Here is a 25629-nt window from a genome sequence, read left to right as displayed (position 1 = left end):
TTACAAGGCCGTCTATAATGAGCAACATAAGCTGTTGAAAGAGCCAGTTCTGCACTCCGGCTGCCCCTTTTACCACATTCAGGATCCCTTTTAAAGTCCTGTTCGTCTTTTTGCATCCCTGCTAGCTAGTTCAATTGCAAGATTACTGTAACACTTGCTCGATTATCTTTCAGACATTCACTGGAAAAAGTCGTCGTCCTGCACTTCGCCCAGGCACAGTGGAGAAGGGTTGATTTTAAACGGCAAATGTCAGCATTTTATGTTTTATTGCAAGAAGCTCGTTTTATATACACAAGAGCACCTACGCATACCAAGTACGCAGATGGCATTTACGGCTATGTAAGGGCATTCATTTCCTTGCCCAGGAGTGGTCCTACGTGTTAATAACTGCTCCTGATAGCAGACACTCCTAGTAGGATGGCACTGCACCACCCGTATGGAGGAGACCAAAAGAGTCTGCAAGTAGACACTGAATGGCTCATGACACTCACCCCAAGAACAGGACAATACCAACCGAAAAACAGAGGTCACTGAGAGCTGTTTTCCCTGTGCTGACACCTCCCTCCCCCACCCCACATCTCAAACTTTTTCTTAACATAAAGCATCTTAGGAGAGATCAGCTCGTGGGAAGCCTCCCACTCATCAGTCCCATTTGCAATCATGCAACACCTCCTTCCGTGAAAAGGTATTCACGGTTAGCTTTAAACAGAAAACAAACAAACAGTGTAATGCAGGCAGTGTTCTGCCACTGTTAAGAAATATTAATCACCATCCCCTTTTGGCTCATCTTTTCATTCACTGCCTCCTCCCCATCTGTTCTGTTCCTGCCATCCCTCCTCCACCACACACTCCACCCTGCTGTCTGAGCCTCCACATCTTTCTGGCATATACCTTACCTCTTCCCCTTTCCCCCTCGCACATGCTGCCCTTTATCCCTTCACGCGCCCCTCCTACTGGATAACTTCAGACTCGAAGGCTCCTTTTCCTTTCCAAGGCAGCAGCAGGCACGGGAGGAGTATCAGGCTGGCTCCTTGTTAGCTGCCGAGCTGATAGGAAGCCCGCTGTGCTGCAGAAGCAGCTGGCAGTGTTGCCATGTTACCTGCCAACTCCCCATGGACCCCCCAACAGGCGCACCACACCTGGGGACTAAACTGGCTTTCCTTATCTTCACGGCCCTTTGTGGCATCCCCACCGGCCCAAACGAGCCCGGGTCTCGTCTTCTTCTATTGCCCCTTCCACGCTACCATTTCCCACATCCTCTCCCTCCCCCACCCGCTCCTGGGTCAGAGGTATATTGCCCCACTCCTTCTGCACAGGGCAACTGCCTCCACTCAGAGGAGAATGGGTGCTTTGGATCCTCAGGGCCTAGAGCCACAAAGCAGCAGATCGGCCAGCCTGCCAGGCAGCTCCCCGCCCCAATAAGTCAGAGTGAAGAACCCCACAGACCCTGAGCCTTCCAAGTTCCCGCGGATTAAATGCACTTGAGTAGCTAGAAGGGAGGAGCAGACACGTATCACTCATGCAACCAGGGAGAGAGAGCTTACGGCTTAAAGGAAGGCGTCCTGGTGAACTCGAGGCCCAAACCCTTACCCCCACCATGACGTCTATGGGAGAGTGGGAAAGTTTGGCTAGTTTTCCCTCTCGGTTCTTCTTTAAAAAGTCACCCTAAGGAAAGAGATTCTAGGAACAGCTAGAGACCCCATTCTGATCCACCGCCCTCCCCACCCCCCTTTCTATAAGTCAGACTTTGATCTTCCACTGCAGGTTTCTTTCTAAAGGTTAATCCACTAGTAATTGCACTTGTTTCTAACCCATACTTGCCTGCCTTGACTACAGCCATCAATTATTTTCTAAGTTCTGTGCAAGGCTGCAATGGTAAATAGCAATCGCCTGCCTAGGGAGATCAACATCACAGCAAGAAAGAGACGTAAACAGCACAGCATTAGCTTAGTTAGTCTGCAAACAAAAGCCTGAAATGCTAGCTTAGGGGGATGCAAACTTCTCCCATCCCAGTCAATGTGGTGTTAACTCTGAAGCTGAACGATGACTGTTTACCTCAATGCTTCCTCTTATTTCACCAATATTTTAGTAGTAACATTTAGATAATGGGAGTTTATCCTTTGTTGCTTGATGCAGCAGCAGCTATTCTAATAGTGAATGTAACAAAGGTAGGGCTGCTCTTTAATAATCTTGTATCTGCATCTGTCGCATATAATGGAATGGTTACTTCACCCTGTGGGTATGTCTGGGTTGCATCTTGGGGGAGAGAGGGGAGATTGAGCAAGAAGCCTTACTGGCTCCAGCCTGCTCTCTTTGGGGAGCACTCAACCCAGTGTGAACAGGGTGGGTCAGAGAGAGAGGGGGGGGGCAGACCGAGTACCCCAGACACACAGGACAATCAGAGCTCCGCTAGGAGAACGTCAATAGGTTCCGTTCAGTTACAGGAAGAGAAGAGGAAAACCTGTCTAGCTCAATTTGTAGTGAAGGGCAAGATTAGAAGAGATTACGTTCCCACTGCTAAATAAAACCCCTTAGTTTTAAGAAGGCTGTTAGTCGCTATCCTTGCTCACAGGTTCCTGACGGGGGGGCAGGCAGGTGCCTGGAACCCAGTCAGGCCTGCAGTTTGATCAGTGGCTGGTGATGTACCCAGGTCCTGGTCCGAGTGTGGTAAAATTATGAGATTTCCCCCCCAAGACAGGAAAAGGCAGGGGGCTGACCACCTGAAAAGGTGCACTCAGAGACCAGAAGGGAGGAAAAGATGGAGCTAGCTCTGTAACAGTGATGGGAGTCTGGCTGTTTCTGGGGGGGGGGGGGGGGGGGGGCCTCTCCTCTCAAAGCACCAGAGAACCTGCCCCTACTTCAGAAAACCACCACAGATGCCCCCTGAGTGCAGAGGCCTTTCCTGCTCCTCACTTTCCATGGATCCGCCATCTTGGCCGCCAGTAAATAACAGCTATCCAGAGGGGAGGAAAGATCCCGGTGTGCTGCTGGGGAAATGAGAAGAGGCCGGGGGAGGTGACAGCACAGATGAAGAATCCGAGCAGGAAGGGTGGGTTTGGAATACAGACACGGCCGCTCTCTGCCACGCAGGGAGCTCCCAGGCCCCATGCCTGCTCAAAGGCAGTAGGGCGTGGGCAGGAAGCGAACGAACAGGTGCTTTCACTCTGCTCCCGCTTGCCTGGCAGCTCTTGCTGCCTCCACTGAACACACTAAACCCACCTGCACCAGATGGCCTCCCAAGAGAGCAGCTCCTGACTCATCTGTAACAGGGCCATCAGCAAGTCACCTAGTCCTAGAGGAAGACTGACAGATACCCGGCTGATATTTAGCTGACTTCTGAGGGCTGGATTTCTCTCTCTCTCTCTCATACACACACTCACACTCTCTCCCTTTTGTGGCATGATCTAACAGGAAAAAAAAGTTACGGAAAAATGGTGAGAACAAGAGGAGAAACCTTGACTTAAAAAAAAAACTTAAAAAAAAGCTTAAAAAAAAAACTGCAAGGGGGGGGGAGAGGACACAACAACCACGGCTCCAAGGAAAGGTTGCTTGGCACCGAAAGACACAGGCATTCCCGTTTAGTACCAAACTCCCCAGGGCACCCTCCAAGTGTTTATTCAGCAACTTCTACATTTTCTTCTCAACAAGCTGGCCTGGTAAACTGTTGCCATGAGGGACAATCTGCGTTGGGAGCCACACCCGCTGAGACCGTTAACTCTGTGGTGGAACGCCACACAGCAATACACAAGGCACTCAAGGAACAAACTCAGCTCGGACCATTTGAGAGCGCCCAGTTCTATTGCCATGACAGCAACTGCTCTCTGCTGCTATTACAACCGTTTGCCTATGCATAGCAAGACAAGCAATATGTTAATTATCTGCTAAACAGCAAAGCCTAGAGCCCAAATATGGTCAGGCCCCCATTGTGCTATGCACTATACAGACACACACAAACTGAACAGCTTATAATGTTAACAGACCAAACAAAAGGTGGAATGGGAAACTGAGGCACAGAGAAAGAAAGTGACTTTCCCAAGGTCACCCAGCAGGTCCGTGGCAGAGATGAGAACAGAACCCAGGTCTTCTGACTTCCAGTCGAGTACCCTCCCCAGGGGGTCATGCTACCTCTCAGCAAGCAGAGAGTACCCCACAACCTGGTCAAGAATACTTGTCCCCTATATTTGCCCCCAGTTCTTCAAACCCCCATATGTCTTGCCTCTGAACAGGGAGAGGAGGAAACCCCTTTCCCCTGATGCAATAAGTGTTGACTCCTTGCACATGTGCAGATTTCCACGACAGAAGCAGAGAACAGCTACTCATGGTAAGAAATACAAATATAATCACCTCCTTGCCAATAAAAGCAAGCCATCACCTGCACTCAGGAGTCCCTTGCCACGGCTGCTTCAGGTCTGTAACATACAGAACATTTATAGGGTATGAAAAATACTGGACTGGTTACACAGTGTAAGTTGGAGGGATCTGGTCTCATGACTCAGCTCAGTGCGGGAAGCAGCTCTTGGCTCCTGTAGTCCGGCCCTCCGGAGTGGTGGTCCCAGCTCTGCCAAGGACTCGCTGTGTGACCTCGGGCCAGACGCGTGACCTCATCTGAAAGACGGGCAGTAAGAGTGACTTGCGTCTCGGGCGGGGTTGGGAGGATGAAGTGTCTGTGGTGCACTTTGAATAATAAGTGAAGCTGTGTGAGGGATCTCGTTCCCGGTTTGGGTTTTTAGTTTCATTCACACACACACACCTCTCTCTCTCTCATTACAGAGGGGGGAAAAAGACTGTTAGCTGAAGGTTTCTGCAGCTGGCTTACCAGCCCCAGACAGGGCTAGCCGTCCTATGAACTAAGAATGTGGCTTTTGATCGCAAGTGCTCAGCTCACGGAAATCACACAAGCAGGCTGTAGGAAGACAAAAAAAAAAAAAGAGCTCTCTTATAATTCAAAGTTGGTTCCTGTACGCAGATAACACAATCTGTATCTGCCGCTGTTCTGCCCACGAAGACTTGTCAGAACAGTCATTCTATCCCGATGTGGGGGAGTGGCAGGCGAGCACTACGCAACGATGCCAAAAGATCCGACTCCAGCCAGCTATTTAGGATTTCCATTTTGGTTCAGCCACCCCGATCTTCCTCGAAGCCTGGTTCTATTTTGAAAGCACTGGCAGGAGCAACTCAATACAAGGGTAATTCTGGTGGGCTGGCAGGGCTACAAATCCCCTTTTTCACACCGTAATGACTGAATCGTGTCTTCGTATCTGACAACACTTCAGAAGACAAATGAGTTTTCTATCTCCACTAGCTTTTGCAAAAGAAACATTTTCCGATGCTCCCTTTTGGAGAGTTCCCCCACTCCTCTTCATATTCCTTTCATTCCTCTACCCTATGGGTTCTCAACAGGGCAGTAAGTTACCAAAGGTCTGAGGAGGGGAGAGGCTGCAACCACAACCCTTTTCTTCCTGGCTAATCCAGCTTTCTCCATCACCCCTTCAACGACAATTGCTTCCCCACAAACACACATGTTCTGTGAATACTACCCAAATCTGTATGCCAAGTCAGAACTCGGGATCGGGTGTTTCTCCCCCCCCATCCTTTCTGATCACTGGTCCAGGAGCCCAAAGAGTTTTCTGAATCAGAAAAATGCATCTAGCCTCAACAGTCTGCAATATCAGATGACCCCAGGACAATGGATGCCCGCCTGCTTACAGGGAGCCTCAAAAGTGAAGCAGAAAAAAGAAGAGGAAGATAAAACACAGGATTTGCCATACCACCAGATCAAATCATTTACCCATCGAGTCTGATATTCTACCTCCAGCAGCCACCAACACCTGACAGTTCAGAGAAAGGAAATAAAACCAGTTAGCCAGGTACTTTATGATTATATATCAACGTATAGAGAGGGAATCCCCTTCCTGGTCTCTGCAATCAGCTCATGTCTTGATGCATGAGACTGATTTACCTGTATCTTAGATCTGGGGGGCGGGGCGGGGACAGAGCACATCATGCAGGTTTCTCAATGTTAAAGGTCAAGTCCGACTTCCAACCTGACAATTGCGGCAAAATATGCAGGCAAGTTCAACTGGAAAGACTCCGAGTCAATCTACCATCATGCACAGAACTCTGCGTGGGAACTGCTATTGCCCTGTTTCCCCCCACTTGCAACAGGACAACACACAAAACTTCTTTCAGCTCCCAAGTTAAGCACCGGTGATCTTCAGTGACGTAGAGAGGAAATTATTGGGCAATATTAAAAAGATGAGATGCAGCAAATTTACCATTGATTGGATGCAATACCATAGCACAAAGACCTACATAGAAAATGGATCCCTCCCACCCATGCCTTTCTAATCACCCAGTGTCATGGGAAACTAAACCTGACATCCAAACAGTCAAGATACAAGAGACTAAGAGTAAAAATATTTCTAAGATAAAAACTTGCCTTCCAGGAAACCAGCTGCCTACAAACACGGCACAGCTGCAGACACCCCCTATAAACTCCATGCAGCCTGCATAGACTTTGAGCTCGAGGGGAGGGAAAGGAGATATTACAGCTGATCAGATGTAAGAGGCTCTTAGCAAAGTGGTCCAGCAATCTCATCTGAAATTCATACAGTTGCGATGAGCTTGTCTGCAGATCCCACACAGCTGAGAATCAGCACTTACGTGAACTGCACACACAGCAATTCATTACATCAACATCCCTTTTCCAGTTGCTTTTCGCCAACCCCCCACCCCCAACCCACATACTCTCCAAACACTTTCTATGGGAGTGGAGCAAAACCCTATACTATTTGACCAGCAAATCCTGCTTGACCTCAGAATACCATCACCACCCTCTTTGGTGGCGTTAACCAAGATCCCAATGTCCTTTATGGTCATTGATCAAAGCTCAGCACATCTGTGAGAGGTAGATGAATAGGTAGAGAGAGATTTCTTTGACAGGGTAACAAGCCTTGTGGATGGGGGGAAGCAGTAGACGTGGTATATCTTGATTTTAGTAAAGCTTCTGATACTGTCTCGCATGACCTTCTCATAAACAAACTAGGGAAATACAACCTAGATGGATCTGCTAGAAGGTGGGTGCATAACTGATTGGAAAACCGTTCCCAGAGAGTAGTTATCAGTGTTTCGCAGTCACGCTGGAAGGCCACATTGAGTGGGATACCGCAGGCATCAGTTCTGTTCAATATCTTTATCAGTGATTTAGATAATGGCATAGAGACTACACTGATAAAGTTTGTGGATGATACAAATCTGGGAGGCGTTCCAAGTGCTTTGAAGGATAAGATTAAAATTCAAAATGATGTGGACAAACTGGAGAAATGGTCTGAAGTAAACTAGGATGAAATTCAATAAGGACAAATGCAAAGTACTCCACTCAGAAAGGAACAATCAGTTGAACACATACAAAATGGAAAATGACTGCCTAAGAAGGAGTACTGTGGAAAGGGATCTAAGAATCATAGTGGATCACAAGCTAAATATGAGTCAACAGTGTAACACTGTTGGAAAGAAAAAGAAAGCAAACATTCTGGGATGTATTAGCAGGAGCATTGTAAACAAGGCACAAGAAGTAATTCTGCCACTCTATGCCAAGCTGGTTAGGCCTCAGCTGGAGTATTGTGTCCAGTTCTGGGCACCACATTTCAGGAAAGATGTGGACAAATTGGAGAAAGTCCAAAGAAGAGCAACAAAAATGATTCAAGGTCTAGAAAACATGACCTATGAGGGAAGATTTTAAAAATTGGGTTTGTTTAGTCTGGAGAAGAGAAGACTGAGAGTGGACATGATAGCAGTTTTCAAGTACATAAAAGATAATTACAAGGAGGAGGGAGAAAAATTGTTCTCTTTAACCTCTGAGAAAATGACAAGAAACAATGGGCTTAAATTGCAGAAAGGGCGGTTTAAGTTGGCCATTAGGAAAAACTAACTAGCTGGACACTTAGGAAAACACTGGAATAAATTGCCTACAGAGGTTGTGGAATCTCCATCAGTGGAGATTTTTAAGAGCAGGTTAGAGAAACACCTTTCAGGGATGGTCTCGAGAGAACACTTATTCCTTCCTTGAGTGCAGGGGACTGGATTAGAAGACCTCTTGAAGTCCCTTCCAGTCCTACAATTCTTTGATTAAGTGACTTGGCGAAGGTCAAACAGCAAGTTGGTGTTAGAGCTGGAAGAGAACCCAGACCTGATGTACTCCCTTGCTCCAACACCTAGGATAGACTTCTGTTCAGTACCTGGTGTATGGGATTACATGTTTATAGGAGTCCTATCTTTCCAGGTCACAACAATACATTTCCTAGTGAAAATTTTCAGTATGACAGACATGAACCCCTCTTTAGCAGCGCAATGAAGAATTCAGACAGATATGGGTAATATACAAAAGAACTGGAATCAAACTACAGCAAGGAAATACTCCCTCCAGTTGTCAGAAGCCTGCAGGTTCCATTTACATTCGTATTTCTTCCCTTTACACCTACTTTTTATACTCTACAAAAGGGATTTTCGAGCGCGGGTCTTTGGGAAAATCCCCATCACTGAGAGCTGCCCATCCACTACCCCTCTCAATTACTAAAAAGAAAAGGAGTACTTGTGGCACCTTAGAGACTAACCAATTTATTTGAGCATAAGCTTTCGTGAGCTACAGCTCATTTCATCGGAGTGAGCTGTAGCTCATGAAAGCTTATGCTCAAATAAATTGGTTAGTCTCTAAGGTGCCACAAGTACTCCTTTTCTTTTTGCGAATACAGACTAACACGGCTGTTACTCTGAAACCTCTCAATTACTGTCACCCATGGCTATATCTAGGGCCCTACCAAATTTATGGTCCATTTTGATCAATTTCACAGCCAGAGGTTTTTAAAACTGGTCAATTTCACGTTTTCAGGTGTTTATATTTGAATTTTCACCACGTTGTAACCGTGGGGGTCCCATCCCCAAAAAAGGTCGGGGGGGGGTCACAAAGATGTTGTAGGGGCGGTTGCGGGATTGCCACCCTCACTTTGCAGAGATTCCTGCAGCCGGGGAAGTTCTGGGAAGCGGGTCTGATCTCCCCACCAAGAACAGCCAGGCAGAGGAAGAGGAAGTCCTGTCCCCTCCCCAGCCTGGAGGACTAGCAGCTGGAGCCCAGCAAATGCCCCCAGCCTTGTCCCTCTTTCTCCCCTCCAACAGCTAGATTTCACAGGGCAGGTCTGATTTCATTGTCCACGACGTGGTTTTCACTGCCGTGGATTTGGATATCCATAAGCAGGATCAAAACTGCAGCAACTGCTCCTGATGAAGGACTACCATGAGTGACGCTAGCTTTATCAACAGCTAAATGTGCAGCAGTTACAGCTACTACAGAATTTGCTTTGGTTTTTTAATCTACGAAGAAGTGTGACCACAAATAACCCCTCCTTTCCCGGACAGTTCAAAACTACATTTAGATCACTCATTGTCGTGTTCCAACCTGTTCCCCACAACCATCTAACACCAGCTTCCTTTGTCCCTTCCTATCATCTGGTCATGCTTGGCATAAGCAGGCTTTTCTGTCGCTCCCATCATCCTGAACAGCCTTCTTGTATCCATCGTCTTTCCATTTTATTTCAAATCTCTTTTAAACACATAATTTAACCTTCACCTGAACCACTTAACGTTGCCTGAGCCATATAGGACTCAAGATTTAGGATCTCTACAGTGCTTTTGCAGAAATCAGAGACCAGCAGAAAAGTTTCAATTAAAAACAAAATTTTAGAAGAAGCAGTTAGAAAACCATTCCCTTGCAGTGTCTGCAACTCATACTGTAGCACTCAGCTAGAACTTGCGAGACATTAACACCAACTATCAAATCCTGTCCAATCTGAGAGAAATACAAAAGAACCAGCAGACACAGCAATGATTCTTTTAAAAGTACTTTTGGTTTTAAGCTCATGTGCGATATATTAGTAACAGGTAAGGTTATTTAAAAAAACAGAGGCTCTGATTTTTAAACTGAGAGCCTCTTTAATTTATAAACGCAACAAAGGCTGGGGGGGAGGGATAGCTCAGTGGTTTGAACATTGGCCTGCGAAACCCAGGGGTTGTGAGTTCAATCCTTGAGGGGGCCATTTAGGGATCTGGGGCAAAAATTGGGGATTGGCCCTGCTCTGAGCAGGGGGTTGTACTAGATGACCTCCTGAGGTCCCTTCCAACCCTGATATTCAACTCAATTCATGGGGGAAACAAAGCAACACACTGACTGATGCTGCAATTCTGATGACCATGCCAGGTTCTGCAGGGAGTTCTAACTATACCACAATAATGAGAAGGATTGGCTGGCCTGAAAGGAAATCACCTCTGCAGGGCAAGCACCATCAGAGAGAAGAAATAAAAGGGGAACGTGAGGAGGTGAAACTCAAACAACCCATCTTAAGGGGGGGAAATGCCAAAGATATCCCCTGCTCCACCAACCGGCAAGGTCACGTCTTCACTACAGAACCCACTCAAGTTATCTGCACTCAAGTTACTCCTCTCACATTAGCCTAGCTTGAGTGAACACAACCATACTATGAAATAACACTCAGCATGATCACTCTGAGCAGCTTAACTGCCAATGAGTTGTGCTAAATTGATCTGTAGCCCACACCTAGGCTTAGCAGAATTCGGGGGTGGGAGGGTGGTTACTCATTTCAATAGATAATACTTCTGCTTATTTTAAGCTTTTTATTTTTATTTTTATCTATTTCAGTTTTCATAGTTGTGGGAAATTGGGGGGGGCAGACAAGGGAAAGAGGTCAGAAATTATTTAATGCCAGTAGACATTGAGACTCTAAATTAAAGGCTTGTAACAGTTAAAACACACAATCAGCATCATGTGTCAAAATACACAAAGTAAATATCCTTAAATCAAACTCTGACAGGTTCTCAAGCAGCATTCTTCTTACTTTGCCCTCCCATACATTTCAATGACTGTTGATGGAAATATTTTTTCATCTGTGCGCGTGTAAGGTAAAACTGACATTTACTGATAAAAATCTAAGGCGTCAAAGCCGATCTACACCAGAGGGGCCAGGCAACTCGAGTTAAAGCACCACCACCACTCAAGGTAAGTGTTTGTGTGTGGACAGGACTAGAGTTAACTCTGCAGCGAAGACAAGCCTTAAGAGATACAAACTTAAAAAACCCCTCACAATCCCACCCCTGTGATTAGCCACTTGGTACTTCTCTACACAGACTGCCCTACTGACTGATCAGTTAGCTGGTTGTGTGCAAGTGGATATACAGAAGCTCTCCCAGCACTACTGGCGTGAGAATAAGCCTATTAGTCAGGTTGAGAGATTCCTTCACTGCCACTACCCCCAATCAAATCCCTGAAACCTGCAATTTAGAGGAATATGAAACTGTGACTTGTTTACTGAGCCTGTATTTAACAATAATCTACAATCAGTTTTCTATTCGATAATCACTCTAAACGCATGCACAGATTTTTCCCTTGTTCCTGTAAAACCCCTGCTGGCTTTGCTTCAGTTTTGCTCTCTTCTTTTCAGTAGGCGAACATGGCATCTCTTCTTTTACACTGACCTCAGTCAAAGTTTCTGTAACACCTTGGCCCAGTGCCCCTCTGCACAGTCCCCAGTCTTCTTGTGAGCAGACCCAACTGCTGCGTCCCACATGCTTCCACGACAAGTGGGTCTGAGTTGAGCTCTCTCTCTGTTTCTAGCTCTGGGTCTACAGGGCCATGGTCCCAGGCTCAGACTGACACTCCCTTCCTTGTGGCATGGGACTCCACATTCCAGTTGCCCTTGACCCTGAAACCACTGCCTCAGACCTCCCAACCCCTCATCCCCTCCCTGATGAGTTTTCTGCCCCAACCGTGGCATTTCTGGGCTTCTGAGTTAACTCCTTCTGGACAATATGGCAAAAAACAGGCTTGGGAAAAGACCTCATTTGCCACCGTCACTTTAGTCTTGAAAGCACTTGAGAATAATAAATCTTTGCAAGATTAAAGTCTCATGACACACCTTCGTCTGCTCTCACCCAATCTGTGAGCCTGGGGTTTGTCAGCATTTCAAGTTGGGCAGAGTCCCCCCTGCATAGCCCGCTTCCAAGCAGCAACGGTCAGCTTCCCGACCCTCTTGCCCTCCCAAATCAACTCAGAGCAGCATCCCACTCAAAAAGTCTGTTCCTTTTTGCCATGCGTTCCATTGGAAAGCCCCAGCCCTGCCCGCAGTCAGGCTCACCACATAAGTGGAAGAACACAAGAAACGGCCATATAGGGTCAGACCAATGGTCCACCTAGCCCAATATCCTGTCTTCTGACAGGGACCAGCACAGGATGCTTCACAGGGAATGAACAGAACAGGGCAACTTTCGAGAGATTCATCCAGCTCCAGCTTCTGGTGATCAGACATTTAGGAAGCCCCAGAGCATGGGGTTGCATCCCTGACCATCTTGGCTAATAGCCACTGATGGACCTATCCTCCATGAATTTGTCTAATTATTTTTTTAATCCAGTTACGCTTTTGGCCTTCACAACAACCCCTGGCAATGAGCATGTTGTGTGAAGAAGTGCTTCCTTTTGCTTATTTTAAACCTGCTGCCTATTAATTTCATTGGATGACCCCTGGTTCTTGCATTACGTGAGGGAGTAAATAACACTTCCCTATTCAGATTCTCCATACCATTCATGGTTTTACAGAAAATCTGTTGTTCCATAGGCACAAGTAAGTGGTTGAGAGACAATCAGAATCAACAGATGGCTTCTCAGTGATTGTCATTTAAAGATGTGGCAAAAACCTTTTCTGGGCGGGCACTGCCTTCATGGCAATACAATAAGCTGGCCAGAGAAAGTTTAGAAGTGTTCAGCACTTAATACAAAAACGAAGGTCCTAACACAAAATGGAGTTCACAATTTGATACACACATGCCAGTCATGGTTTGTTCCCTCTAATCCCACATTGTGTTCTAGCCCTCCTTCTCCATATTTTCCTCTTGATTTCTCCAAAATACTTCACTTCCCTAAGGGCTTGTCTACACATAGTCGCTCCCAATTAACATCGTTTGTGGACACTTGCTCTGGAATAAGAGTCCACACATGGAGTCATCCAGGAACAGCCATTGTGCTTTAAATTCACACCTTACCTTAATCAACATTAATTTTCAAGTGTAAACAAGTCCTAATCTACCCTATCGAGCTTTCTTCATACAAACACACACAATTCAATGAGGGTTAATTAGCACGGTAAGCAATGCAACTGCTTCCGGAGTGTGAACTCAGACAGACCCCTCTGGATTCTGCCCAACCAGCAAGATCTGCCCAGGCCAAAGATATGCACTGGACTTGGTATTTGATTCCAAGTCCAGTGTCTGTTTTTCAGCAGTGTCCAGGCCTGATCCCGTGTCAGGTTGATATACAGCTCAATGCCATTACTTGAGTATTTTAACCAGATAATTAACAACTAGACAGAACTTACACTCTCCAGGATTAATGCCCAACACAGAATCCCGCCACTCCCCCTCCTTCAGCTGAGGCAGGTGCCGAGATTCCTATATGGAAACTGTTCAGCAGCTCATCTTTCCTAGCAACCTCTGGCTAGCTGGTATCCGAAAAGTTTGAGGCCTTTCTTGCCATCCCTCTCTAGATACTGGAAGTGACCTCTGAAAAGACTGGCAGGTTGCAGCAGAAGAAACTGGCCAAAGCTATGAGCAGCAGGAGAGGCACTGAAGCCATCTCCTGGCAGATTCAGGAAGCACTGCATTGGTTTACACGCTGGTCATGTTTTAAAATCTATCATCACGGCCATTAGAGCTGAAAATTATACACGTTCTTAGTGAGTTCCTAGATTCCCAGGAGAGAGCCGTCAGTTCAGCTGAAAGTTTCTCACCACCGGGAAGTGGATTTTTTCTCAAGACTCAATGATTCATTACCAAGAAGTTTGCTCACCTGTTTGACACAGTTAGTTGCCAGTTAAATGCTCTCATCTAGTCTAGTAGAGGCTGGATCCAAACAGATGTGATTAAGATTTTACATTTTTCATCGTGGGGCCATTTTATAAACACGCATGAGCTGCAGAAAGCTCTAATAGCACCCTATGGAAGATCTTGGAAGAACTGCTATTCTTGGCTGCAAGATCATTTCTTCCCAGGAAGTGGAAATGACTACAACCACCACCCCAGACTGAATGGTTGAAAAACAATCTGCAAAAGCACTCAAAACTCCATCCACTTGAGAAGTAACTCCTAGATGCACACAACAGCCATGCTAAGAGCAGCATTCAGCAACTTACATAAGATGGCTACACTGGGTCAAACCAATAGCCCATCTAGCCCAGTATCATGTCTTGAGATAGTGACTAGATGCTTCAGAGGGAATGAACAAAACAGAGCAATTATCAAGTGATCCATCCCCTGTTGTCCAATCCCAGTTTCTGGCAGTCAGAGGTTTATGGACACCCAGATCATGGGGTTGTGTCCCTGACCATCTTGGCTAATAGTCATTGATGGACCTATCCTCCATGAAATTATCTAGTTCTTTTTTTAAAGCAATTATACTTTTTGGCCTTCACAACATCTCCTGGCAATGAGTTCCACAGGTTGACTGTGCGTGGTATGAAATACTTCATTTTGTTTGTTTTAAACCTGCCCCCTAGTAATTTAATTGGATGACCCCTCGTTCTTGTGTGATGAGAAGGGATAAATGACACTTCCTTAGTCCCTTTCTCCATACCATTCATGATTTTATAGACCCCTATCATATCCTTCGTCATCTCTTTCCTAAGATGAACAGTCCAAGGGCAGTTCTACACTTAAAGCGCTACATTGGCACAGCTGTGCCATTGTAGCGCTTTAATGAGGACGCGCTAAGCTGATGGAAGAGAGCATCTCCCGTCAGTTTAGTTAAAAAGCCGTCCCGCTGACATAGCGCTGTCTACGCTATAGGTCAGTATAACTCTGGTCACTCACAGGTGCGGATTATTCACATCCCTGCGCAACCTAGTTATACTGAAGTAATTGTGCACTGTTAACAAAAGCTCAGCCTTTTAAACCACTCCTCGTATGGAAGCAGTTCCTACCTCTAATAATTTTTGTCGCCCTTCTCTGGACCTTTTCCAATTCCAAGGTATCTTTTTTGAGATGGGGTGACCAGATCTGCACGCAGGACTCAAGGCATGTGCTTACCATGAATTTATATAGAGGCATTATGCTATTTTCTGTCTTATTCTCAATCCCTTTCTTAGTGGCTCTTGATGTTCTATTCGGGTTCTTTTTTGACTGCCACTGCACACTGAGCGGATGTTTTCAGAGAAGTATCCACAGTGACTCCAAGATCTCTTTCTTGAGTGGTAACAGCTAATTTAACCCAATTTAGTGAGATCCCTTTGTAATTCTTTGCAATTTGTAGGATTTAACTATTTTGAGACATTTTGTATCATCTGCAAACTTTGCCTCTTAGCTGTTTACCCCTTTTTTCAGATCACCTATGGATATGTTGAACCACACAGGTCCCAAAACAGATCCTTGGGGGACCCAGCTATTTACCACTTTCCATTGTGAAAACTGCCCATTTATTCCTACCCTTTGTTTTCTATCTTTTAAGCAGCTAGTGATCCATGAGAGGACCTCAGACTCATACATGTTAAGGCCAGAAGGGACCATCATGACCTCCTGCACATTGCAGGCCACAAACTCACCCAGCCTCCTCATGTAATAAACCCCAACCTCTGGCTGAGTTACTGACGTCCTCAAATCATGATTTAAAGACTTCAAGTTACAGAGAATCCACCATTTATTCTAGTTTAAATCTGCAAGTGAGCAGTGCCCCATGCTGCAGAGGAAGGCGAAACCTCCCCAGGGTCTCTGCCAATCTGACCTGGGGGAAATTCCTTCACAACTCCAAATATGGCAATCAGCTGAACCCGGACCATGCCAGAAAGACCTGCCAGCCAGACACCTAGGAAAGAATTCTCTGTAGTAACTCAGAGCCCTCCCCATCTATTGCCCCATCTCCAGCTGTTACAGATTTTTGCTACTAGCATCGCAGATCGGCTACATGCCATTGTAGGCAATTAGGTCATACCTCACCCTTCATAAACTTATCAAGCTCAGTCTTGAAGCCAGTAAGGTTTTTTGCCCCCACTGCTCCACTTTGAAGGATGTTCCAGAACTTCACTCTTCCAATGGTTAGAAACCTTTGCCTAACTTCAAGCCTAAACTTGTTGATGGCCAGGTTATATCCATTTGTTCTTATGTCTCCATTGCCACTTTACTTAAATACCTCCTCTCCTGCCCTGGTATTTATCCCTGTGATGTACTTAGAGAGAGCAATCGTATCGCCCCTCAGCCTTCTTTTAGTTAGGGTAAACAAGCCAAGCTGATTGAGTCTCCTCTTGTAAGGTAGGTTTTCCATTCCTTGAATCAGCCTAGTAAACCTTCTCTGCAGCTGTTCCAGTTTGATTTCATCTTTCTTAAACATGGGAGACCAGAATTGCACACAGTGAGTGAGATAAGGTCTCACCAGTGCCTTGTATAATGGCAATAACACTTCCCTATCTCAACAGGAAATACCTCGCCTGATGCATTCTAGGATTGTATTAGCCTTTTTCATGGCCACATCACATTGGCAGCTCAGTCATTGTGTAATTGACCAATACACCCAAATTTTTCTCCTCCTCTGTCACTTCCAACTGATACATCCCCAGTTTATGGCAAAAAAAAATTGTTGATAGTCTTTAAGTTCATGGCCTTGCAATTTGCACTACTAAATTTCATCCCAATTCTATTACTCCAGTTTTCAAGGTCCTCCAGATCTCCTTGTATGATATTCCAGTCCTCCTTCATATTGGTAATACCTTCCAACTTTGTGTCATCCACAAATTTTATTAGCACACTCCCACTTGTTATGCCCCCTTTGGTGTGAGATCTTCTCAAAGGCTTTCTGAAAGTCCAAGTACATTATATCCAGTAGATCATCCTTGTCCACATATTTGTTGACACCTTCAGTGAACTCTAATAGATTGGTGAGGCATGATTTCTCTTTGCAAAAGCTGTGTTGACTCCTCCCCAATATACTGTGTTCATCTATGTGTCTGGTAATTCTGTTCTTTACTACAGTTTCAACCAATTTGCCTGATACTAAAGTTAGGTTTACCAGCCTGTAATTGCCAGGAGCACCTCTGGAGCCTTTTTTAAAAATCCACATTACATTAGCTATCCTCCTGTCATCTGGCACAGAGGTTGATTTAAGTGACAGGTTACATACTACAGTTAGTAGTTCTGTAAATTCATATCCGAGTTCCTTCAGAACTCTTATTACAGTTTAATAGTTTATCAATTTCTTTCAAAACCTCCTCTTATTGACACCTCACTCTGGGACAATTCTTCAGATTTGCCACCTAAAAAGAATGGCTCCAGTGTGGGAATCTCCCTCACACCCTCTGTAATGAAGACTGATGCAAAGAATTCATTTAGATTCTCCACAATGGCCTTGTCTTCCTTGAAGGCTCCTTTAGCACCTCGATCGTCCAGTGGCCCTACTCATTGTTTGTCAGGCTTCCTGCTTCTGATGTACTTAATATTTTTGCCATTGGTTTTTGTCTCTTTTGCTAGCTGCTCTTCAGATTCTTTTTTTCACATGCCTTATTACACTTGACTTTGCCAGAGTTTATGTTCTTTCTATTGCTGTCAGGAGGATTTGACTTCCAATTTTTAAAACATGCCTTTTTGCCTCCAGTTGCCTCTTTTACTCTGCTGTTTAGCCATGGTGGCATTTTTTTTTTTAATCCTCTTTATTTTTTTTATTCGGAGTGTACATTTAGTCTAACCTCTATTATAGTGTTTTTAAATAGTCTCCATGCAGTTTGCAGGCATTTCACTCTTGTGACTGTTCCTTTTAATTTCCGTTTAGCCAGCCTCCTCATTTTTGTGTAGTTCCCCTTTTTGAAGTTAAGTGCTACTGTGGTGGGTTTCTTTGGTATTTCCCCCACTACAAGGATGTTAAATTTAATTACATTATGGTCACAATTACTGAGCAGTTCAGCTATAGTCAGCTCTTGGACAAGATCCTATGCTACACTTAGGACTAAATCAAGAACTGCCTCTCCCCTTGCGGGTTCCAGGAATAGCTGCTCCAAGAAACAGCCCTTAATGGTGTCCAGAAACGTTATCTCCGCACGTACCCAGTCAATATGGGGATAGCTGAAATCCCCCTTTGTTATTGGGTTTTCTGTTTTTGTAGCCTCTCTAATCTCCCTGAGCATTTCATAATCCTTATCTTGGTCAGGTGGTGCTTAACACTCCTCCTCTTCTGGCTCCTGATTTCACAACAGTTTTTGCACAAGTTTTTTTTTTTAAACCTGCAAGGGGTTTGCATTTTTTGTTAAAGGAACCTTGAATCGCTTTCCAATGGCTTTTCCTTTCAGTGCACAGCCATAGGCATCACGTATTTTTAAAGCCACCTCCTGTAGTATGATGGCAGAAGAAGACTACAATTCAAGTAATTCATGCTGAGCAAGGGCCTATTGTTCCAGCACTTCATCTTCCTAGGCCCTGCAGTTCCAGGGGATAACAGCTTTAGACTCTGCCAGACTCTGGGACTGAGTGCAGCAGGGTTCCCGTGTTCCAGTGTGGGGCAGAAGACGAGCACGTTCACAAGGCGAGGAAGGACAATGTACTCTGACACTACTCAGCTCCTTGAGCTCGTTAAGGTCACCACTTTGTTTCGGAGGACAGTAAGAACCCACTGGCCCTCTCCCCCTGAGGTCTGCAAACTGCTGCTGTTGCATCTGTTTTTAGGGAAAGAGGTAAAAAGGAGATTTCAACAAGGGAAGCGGAACAGAGGACAGAAGGAGCAACAGCAAAAGGAAGGGGAAGAAAAAAAAGATGCCACCCACTTTGTCCCCCACAGAGCTGGTTGGGAAAGAAAGTGACAAAAGAAAGAACAGGGCTTGTCTACAGGGACCACAGTAAGCTGGGGTGTGAATTTACCCAACACTAGCCTGCTGTGGTGTAACTGCGTGTGTGGTGTAACCTACTAATGTGTGTTAACAGTTAGTTAATGCACTTTGAGCTAGTCCCCTTTCAAAAAGAGGATCAAAGCAAAGCGTTCTAACAAGCTGTTAATGCATGTCAGCAAGGTGCACAAGGACAATTAGACAGCAGCAGGCTAGCCCGGGGTTGCTGCGGTCTAATTGTTGGTGCAGGCAAGCCCTTAGAAAGAGAGGCGCATTCTAAACACTAGTGAAGACAAAGCAGTTTGTAGTTTTCACACAAGTTAGCAAGTCCAAGGTAAACCCTAGGGTCTTCATAGTCTAACTCGATCTGGTAACTACAAAACTGCCTTGTTTTCACTCAGATTTGACTTAAGAACACACAACCTTCAGGTGTTAGAACAAGGAGGAATCTTACTTAAAGCCCACTTTTTAACCATGGCTCCCCTCTACTCATTTTTTTTTTAAAAAAAAAACACTTAACTTATCATGAGCTCTGTAGCCAAACCTCATTGCTGCTATTATTGATTACTTTTTTTCTGGAAGCAACCTAGCAATTTTAAACTTCTAGGACATACACCAATACAAAAGAATGTTTTGCTTATACTGTGTAAGAATTACTTAAAAATCAATGAGCTTTTCTTGGGAGCCGTTACATTACCTAATTAACAGCCATGTGCCAGTGACATTTTTAAAAGCTGTGAAAGTAACAGAAATATCACCAAGTAATTAAATTGAATGTATTGTGTTTGCTGGGCTGCAGCAGGGAGAACCTCCTTTAGCAGCCCTTGCTCAGGTATGGGCCCAATTATCTTCTCGGTGGATGGCCGATTAATCAGAGGGCTGTTACCTTTTCTCAAAGTACCAGCTGGTTCATAGATCTGCATTTACTCATGCTTCCTCTTGGGTGTAATTAATTCTATAGCAGAAGATAACATAGGGCATCACCAATAGGTGGCATTGCCTAGAATAAAAAGAAGAAATAAGCACATGTAACTGAGAACAGTTGCTGGGAGCTGTGTATACACTGCCCTAAAAGCGACTGGTTAGATAGTAAAGATTTTTTTTTTGCACTGTCTTCAGGATAGTAACACGGCTTACTCCCATTTCAGAGAGCTGTCTCCTGTTGCTTGACTTGTATTTAAATATAGAACCGTAACTCTGTGTGCAGATGGGTACTCTACACATGGGACCCAAACCACCTCCCACTGAAGTAAATGGAGGCCTTTCCTTTGGCTTCACTTAGCACTGAATCTGACCCCTAATGTCCTCCTTCTTTTGAGAGTACATCTTCAGAGAGTTCACTTGAGTAATCTACATTTAAATTTAATCCTCTCGCATTAGACTAACCTGAGTGAGAGCAGCCCCATTGTGAAAAAGCTTTCAAGTTGCTATGTCCACATGGCTCTGCACTCACTCGTGTGCCACTAAGATTTCTGAGGGTACACACCACGGCTCCTTGTAATGCAATAAGCTGAGCTGCTCTAGGAATTCTCTCTCCCCGAGTGAATTGTGGGAGAACTTTGTCCTTTCTGGGCACACAGGAGGAATTATGGAAAGGCACTGGAGGACTAGCAGCACATGAGATGAGATGAGCTGGCCTGCGTCCACCACAGCAGTCACGTTAGCAGCTGGCTGTGCTTACTTTAGTTTTAGACTTTACCCCGGACTTCCCAGCCAACTCAAGTTAAAAGAACCACCACACTCAAGATAAGTCCACTGTGAGTAACAGGACTTGAGTCAGGGCAGTGGTCCCCAAACTGTGAGGTGCACCCCCCTAGGGGGACACAGAGGAACGTTGGGGGGGGGGAAGAGGGCGTGGCAGGCCCAACAGGGGACAGGGAGGGAGCGCCACCCAGCTCTGCTCTGTCCCCAGCCCAGTTGCCTAGAATTGCTAAAGCGGAGAACAGGCAAATACACCTGCATTAAGCATTTGTGAAAAACAGGATATGGTCCCAAATCAGTAAAATCTACCAGTTCTGAATTAAATTCCAACTGTTATAGAATACAGCACTAATGTGACACAAATCAGGGTGTCTTTAAATCCAGTCTGCTGCAAAGTAAGGGATCTTACTAAATGAGTTGGTTATATAACCAAGGTATCAACTTCCATTGATTTGTGGTTTGCATCTTTTCAAGGCCATCAGTAACTGCATGTGCATCCCTATAGGGCTATACTAGCTACTACACCAGGGGTTCTGCTGCACAGCTACATCAGTCAGGAATCGCCTCTCCAAGTTCACACCCTGACCGTCATAGCTGTGCTGGCAGAAGTCTGTAGCGTGGACCGAACCCAAGGCTTGTATTCTTGCTGAACAAGTTTACCAAGAAGGATGCACAGAAAAAAAAAATCCATTCATTCGGCTTAAATCTCAGTTCCTCTGAGTGGGCAGATAAAGTTACAATTGAATTAGTTAGAAGCTGGCAGTAACATAAAACCCAAGATTTAGACTAACTGCTGGGATTAGTAATTCTGGTTGTACAAGATGTACACCACATGCATTTTGGAATAAGACACCAGCATCCAGAGCTAGCGTCTCAAAAGGGTCTGTCCAGCTGAACACGGATATTTTTTAATCTAAACTCCAAAATGACAGTCACATGAAGAAGGGGTTGTTTTTTTATTAACGATATCACACTAGTGCCTAGACTAGGGGTGGCCAACCTGGGGCTCCGGAGCCACGTGCGGCTCTTCAGAAGTTAATATGCGGCTCCTTGTCTAGGCACTGACTCTGGGAATGGAGCTACAGGCACCAACTTTCCAGTGTGCGGGGGGGGGGGGTGCTCACTGCTCAACCCCTTCTTGCCCCCTCCCCTGAGCCTGCCGTGCCCTTGCTCCTCCCCCTCCCACCCCAGAGCCTCCTGCATGCCACGAAACAGCTGATCAGGAGGTGCAGGGAGGGAGTGGAAGGTGCTGATCGGGGGGGCTGCTGGTGGGCGGGAGACGCTGAGAGCGGGCGGGGAGGGGGAGAGAGCGAGCTGCTGACATATTACTGTGGCTCTTTGGCAATGTACACTGGTAAATTCTGGCTCCTTGTCAGGCTCAGGTTGGCCACCCCTAGCCTAGAGGGCTCAAATTAGATCACTGCCCCATGAGCCCTATTGTGAAAAACACTGTACACATGTGTGCATGCACACTCCGCAAGACACAGTCACTGCCCCAAAGAACTGAGAACAGAACTCAGGATTCCTGACTTCAGCCCAGAATCCATCCACTAGACCATACATACCCCTCTGCCATTTTCCAGATTCAGATCATCCAATACAAATAGTCTGCAATAATTTGAGTTAAATACATAACCTGAGAGGGAAACTGAAAACTTGTCTACACATACAGCGAAGCAGCCATGCCACTGTAGCACTTTAGTGAAGACACCGCCAGGAGAGCTTCTCCTGCTGGTGTAGTTAATCCCCCCCTGCGAGAGGCAGTAGCTATGTCAATGGCAGAAGCTCTCATGGATTTTTCACACCCTCAGCGATGTAGTTATACCAAGGTAAGTTTGTAGTGTAGACCGGGCCAAAGAAATATTATGAGTCTAACCATTTAAACACACATTTTCATAACTGTAATTGGGAGGCTGCTGAGAACTTTCACCAACCTAGTTTTTATTTACTTAAAGCTGAAACTCATGTCAAGGAAAAAGGCAACCAAATATACTCAAGTATCGAGAACCATGCCAGTTGTGTGTGGCCACTACCACTATTGCCCTTCAGCACCTATTACTTCTGCTGCTTCAGATCTCAGAGTCCTCATGCGCATTGCAACAACGTATACCACCACATCTACACTCATAAGAATATGAGAGCCGACATATTAGGTCAGACCATCTAGCCCAGTATCCTGCCTTCCGACTGTAGCCAATGTCAGATGTTTCAAAGGGAAATGAACAGAACAGGGCAATTATCGAGTGATCCATCCGCTGTCGTCCAGTCCCACCATCTGGCAATCAGAGGCTTAGGGACAATCCAGAGCATGGAATTGCAACCCTGACCATCTTGGCTAACAGCCATTGATGGGCCTTTCCTCGCTGAACTTATTTGATTCTTTTTTTTAAACGCAGTTATACTTTTGGCCTTCACAACATCCCCTGGCAATGAGTTCCACAGGTTGACTGTGCCTTGTGTGAAGAAGTACTTCCTTTTGTGGCCACACATACTCCTTTTCTTTTTCCTTTTGTTTGTTTTAAACCTGCTGCCTATTAATTTCATCAGGGGACTGCTGGTTCTTGTGTTTCATGAACGGGTAAATAACGCTTCCTTAGTCACTTTCTCCAGTTCATTAGTGATTTTACAGACCTCGACAACCCCCTTAGTCGTCTCTTTTCTAAGTGGCTTGGTCCCAACCTTTTTAATCTCTCCTCATACGGAAGCTGTTCCAAAACCCTAATCATTTTTGTTGCCCTTCTCTGTACCTTTTTCGATTCTTTTTTAAGATAGGGCGACCAGAATTGCACAGTGTTCAAGGTGTGGGCATACCATGGATTTATACAGTGGCATGATGATATTTTCTGTCTTTTTATCTCTCTCTTTCCTAATGATTCCTAATGTTCTGTTAGCTTTTTTTGCCTGCCGCTGCGCACTGAGTGGATGTGTTTAGAGAACTATCTAGGACAACTTCAAGACCTTTTTCTTTAGTGGTAGCAGCTAATTTAGACCCCATCATTTTGTATGTATAGTTGGGATTATGTTTTCCAATGTGCATTAATTTGCACTTATCAGCACTGAATATCATCTGCCATTTTGTTGCCCAGTCACCCACTTTTGGGAGATCCTTTTGTAACTCTTTGCAGTCAGCTTTCGACTTAACTATCTTGAGTAATTTCATATGGTCTGCCAACTTTGTCACCTCACTGTTTACTCCTTTTTCCAGATCACCTGTAAATATGCTGAACAGCAGTAATCCCGGTACAGATCCCTGGGGTGCTCTGCTATTTACCTCTCTCCATTCTGAACACTGACCATTTATATCTGTGCTTTGTTTGTTGAAAGTGTAGCTAGGCATCACAGTTAGTATGGCTGTACCGTCACTCACGGTCTCCAAGCGCAAACATGTTCAGCGTGACACCGCCTCATGCACGATGCTCTTCTCCCAACCACACTTTGGGACATGCTACCCAGGCGACACAACCCCATCAGCACCCTCCTCCAGCCCGCAAGGCACAATCTCCACCCCCTAAGGCTGCACTAAGAAGGGGGCGCATCCGGCCAGCTCCAGGACATCATACACAGGGGACACCCCCATCTGCAGGAGATGCACCCAGCTACAGAGTACCCTATGCACGGGAGCGCGGTCTCCCCAACTCCGGAGCGTCCTGTGCATGGGGCACGTGCCACCGTCCAGGCAAGGGGCGCGCTGCATGGGGGAGTGTGCGGGGGGGGGGGGGGCAGGCTCATCCCCAGCGCCCCCCGCCCGGGCCGCCCACCCCCCAGTGCCCCGCACGCGCAGGGGCGGGCTCCTCCCCAGCGTGCTCTGAACGCACCGGGGCTAGGGGGATGACGCCCCCCCAACTCCCAGCGTGCCCCACACACGGGGTCCTCCCCAGCCCCGGGCCGGGGGAGGTCACGGTCACACTTCCCCCCGCCCCCCTCCCATTGTTGCAGCTGGAGCTGGCGCCGCCCTGCACCCCCCGCCGGGCTGCCCCCGCCGCGCCGCGCCGCGCACACTCACCTGCCTCCCCCGCACCGACCCCCGCAAGGGCGCAGCAGTAGCAGCAGCAGCAGCAGCTCGCGCCCGCCCGCCCGCCGTCGCGCGCCGCACGCGCTGCCTCTGAGCTCCCCCGGGGGCCGGCGCGCACCCGCGCACGAGACACCACCCCTCCCCTGCTCCGTCGCGCGCCCCTCGGCTCGCACGCGCGCAGCCGCGCTCGTCGCCCCACCCCCTTCCCTGCCGTTCGGAGGCGCTCGGTCCGGGGCTGCCCCCACCCCTTACACAGGGTGTCACGTGGGTGCCGGGGGAGCCAATGGGAGGTGGCCGGAGGGCTGCGATGCTCTAACGGGGCTGAGGGGGTGAAGGAGGGGGGAGGCGACTGGAGAAGTTAGAGAGGACAAAGGGGAGGGGTCACGGGGGGAGGGGGGGAGACGGAGGGTGGGGGAGGGGAAAGAGATAGGAGGGGAAAGGGGAGGGACAAGAGGAGGGGCCGGGGAAAGGGGGCGGGGCCAGAGGAGGAGGAAAAGGGGTTGGGGGGTAAGAGGAGATGGGGAGAGGAGATGGGGTAAGAGACGGGGAGCAGAGAGAGGGGGTAAGAGGAGAGGAGATGGGGAAGGGGGAGGGGTAAGAGAAGGAGGCGGGGAGCAGAGAGGGGGTAAGAGGAGAGGAGATGGGGAAGGGGGAGGGGTAAGAGAAGGAGACGGGGAGCAGAGAGAGGGGGTAAGAGGAGAGGAGATGGGGAAGGGGGAGGGGTAAGAGACGGAGACGGGGAGCAGAGAGAGGGGGTAAGAGGAGAGGAGATGGGGAGGGGTAAGAGACGGGAAGCAGAGAGGGGGGGTAAGAGGAGAGGAGATGAGGAGGGGTAAGAGACGGAGACGGGGAGCAGAGAGGGGGGTAAGAGGAGAGGAGATGAGGAGGGGTAAGAGACGGAGAGGGGGAGCAGAGAGAGGGGGTAAGAGGAGAGGAGATGGGGGAAGGGGAAGGGGTAAGAGAAGGAGGCGGGGAGCAGAGAGGGTGTAAGAGGAGAGGAGATGGGGA

General features: G+C 46.9%; 1 protein-coding gene across 4 annotated transcripts in view; it reads right to left on the bottom strand.

The window, feature by feature from the left end:
• The window catches only part of PTP4A3 (protein tyrosine phosphatase 4A3), a 170840-nt gene extending 146112 nt beyond the window's left edge, over positions 1 to 24728 (bottom strand). For 2 of the 4 annotated variants that reach the window (XM_048841771.2, XM_075124909.1), the window contains exons 1-2: positions 24613 to 24728; positions 19795 to 19908 (exon numbers count right to left, since the gene is read on the bottom strand). The gene's annotated coding sequence lies outside the window, so the exon portion shown is untranslated. The remainder of the gene's footprint in view (positions 1 to 19794; positions 19909 to 24612) is intronic. The other 2 variants (XM_048841772.2, XM_075124912.1) reach the window with 1 other exon arrangement.
• Positions 24729 to 25629: the final 901 nt, after the last annotated feature.

The sequence above is a fragment of the Caretta caretta genome, chromosome 2, assembly GCF_965140235.1.
Source record: "Caretta caretta isolate rCarCar2 chromosome 2, rCarCar1.hap1, whole genome shotgun sequence".
Taxonomy (NCBI): domain Eukaryota; kingdom Metazoa; phylum Chordata; order Testudines; family Cheloniidae; genus Caretta; species Caretta caretta.
The sequence above is the reverse complement of the archived record's forward strand: the minus strand, read 5'-3'. Positions and strand labels throughout refer to the sequence as shown.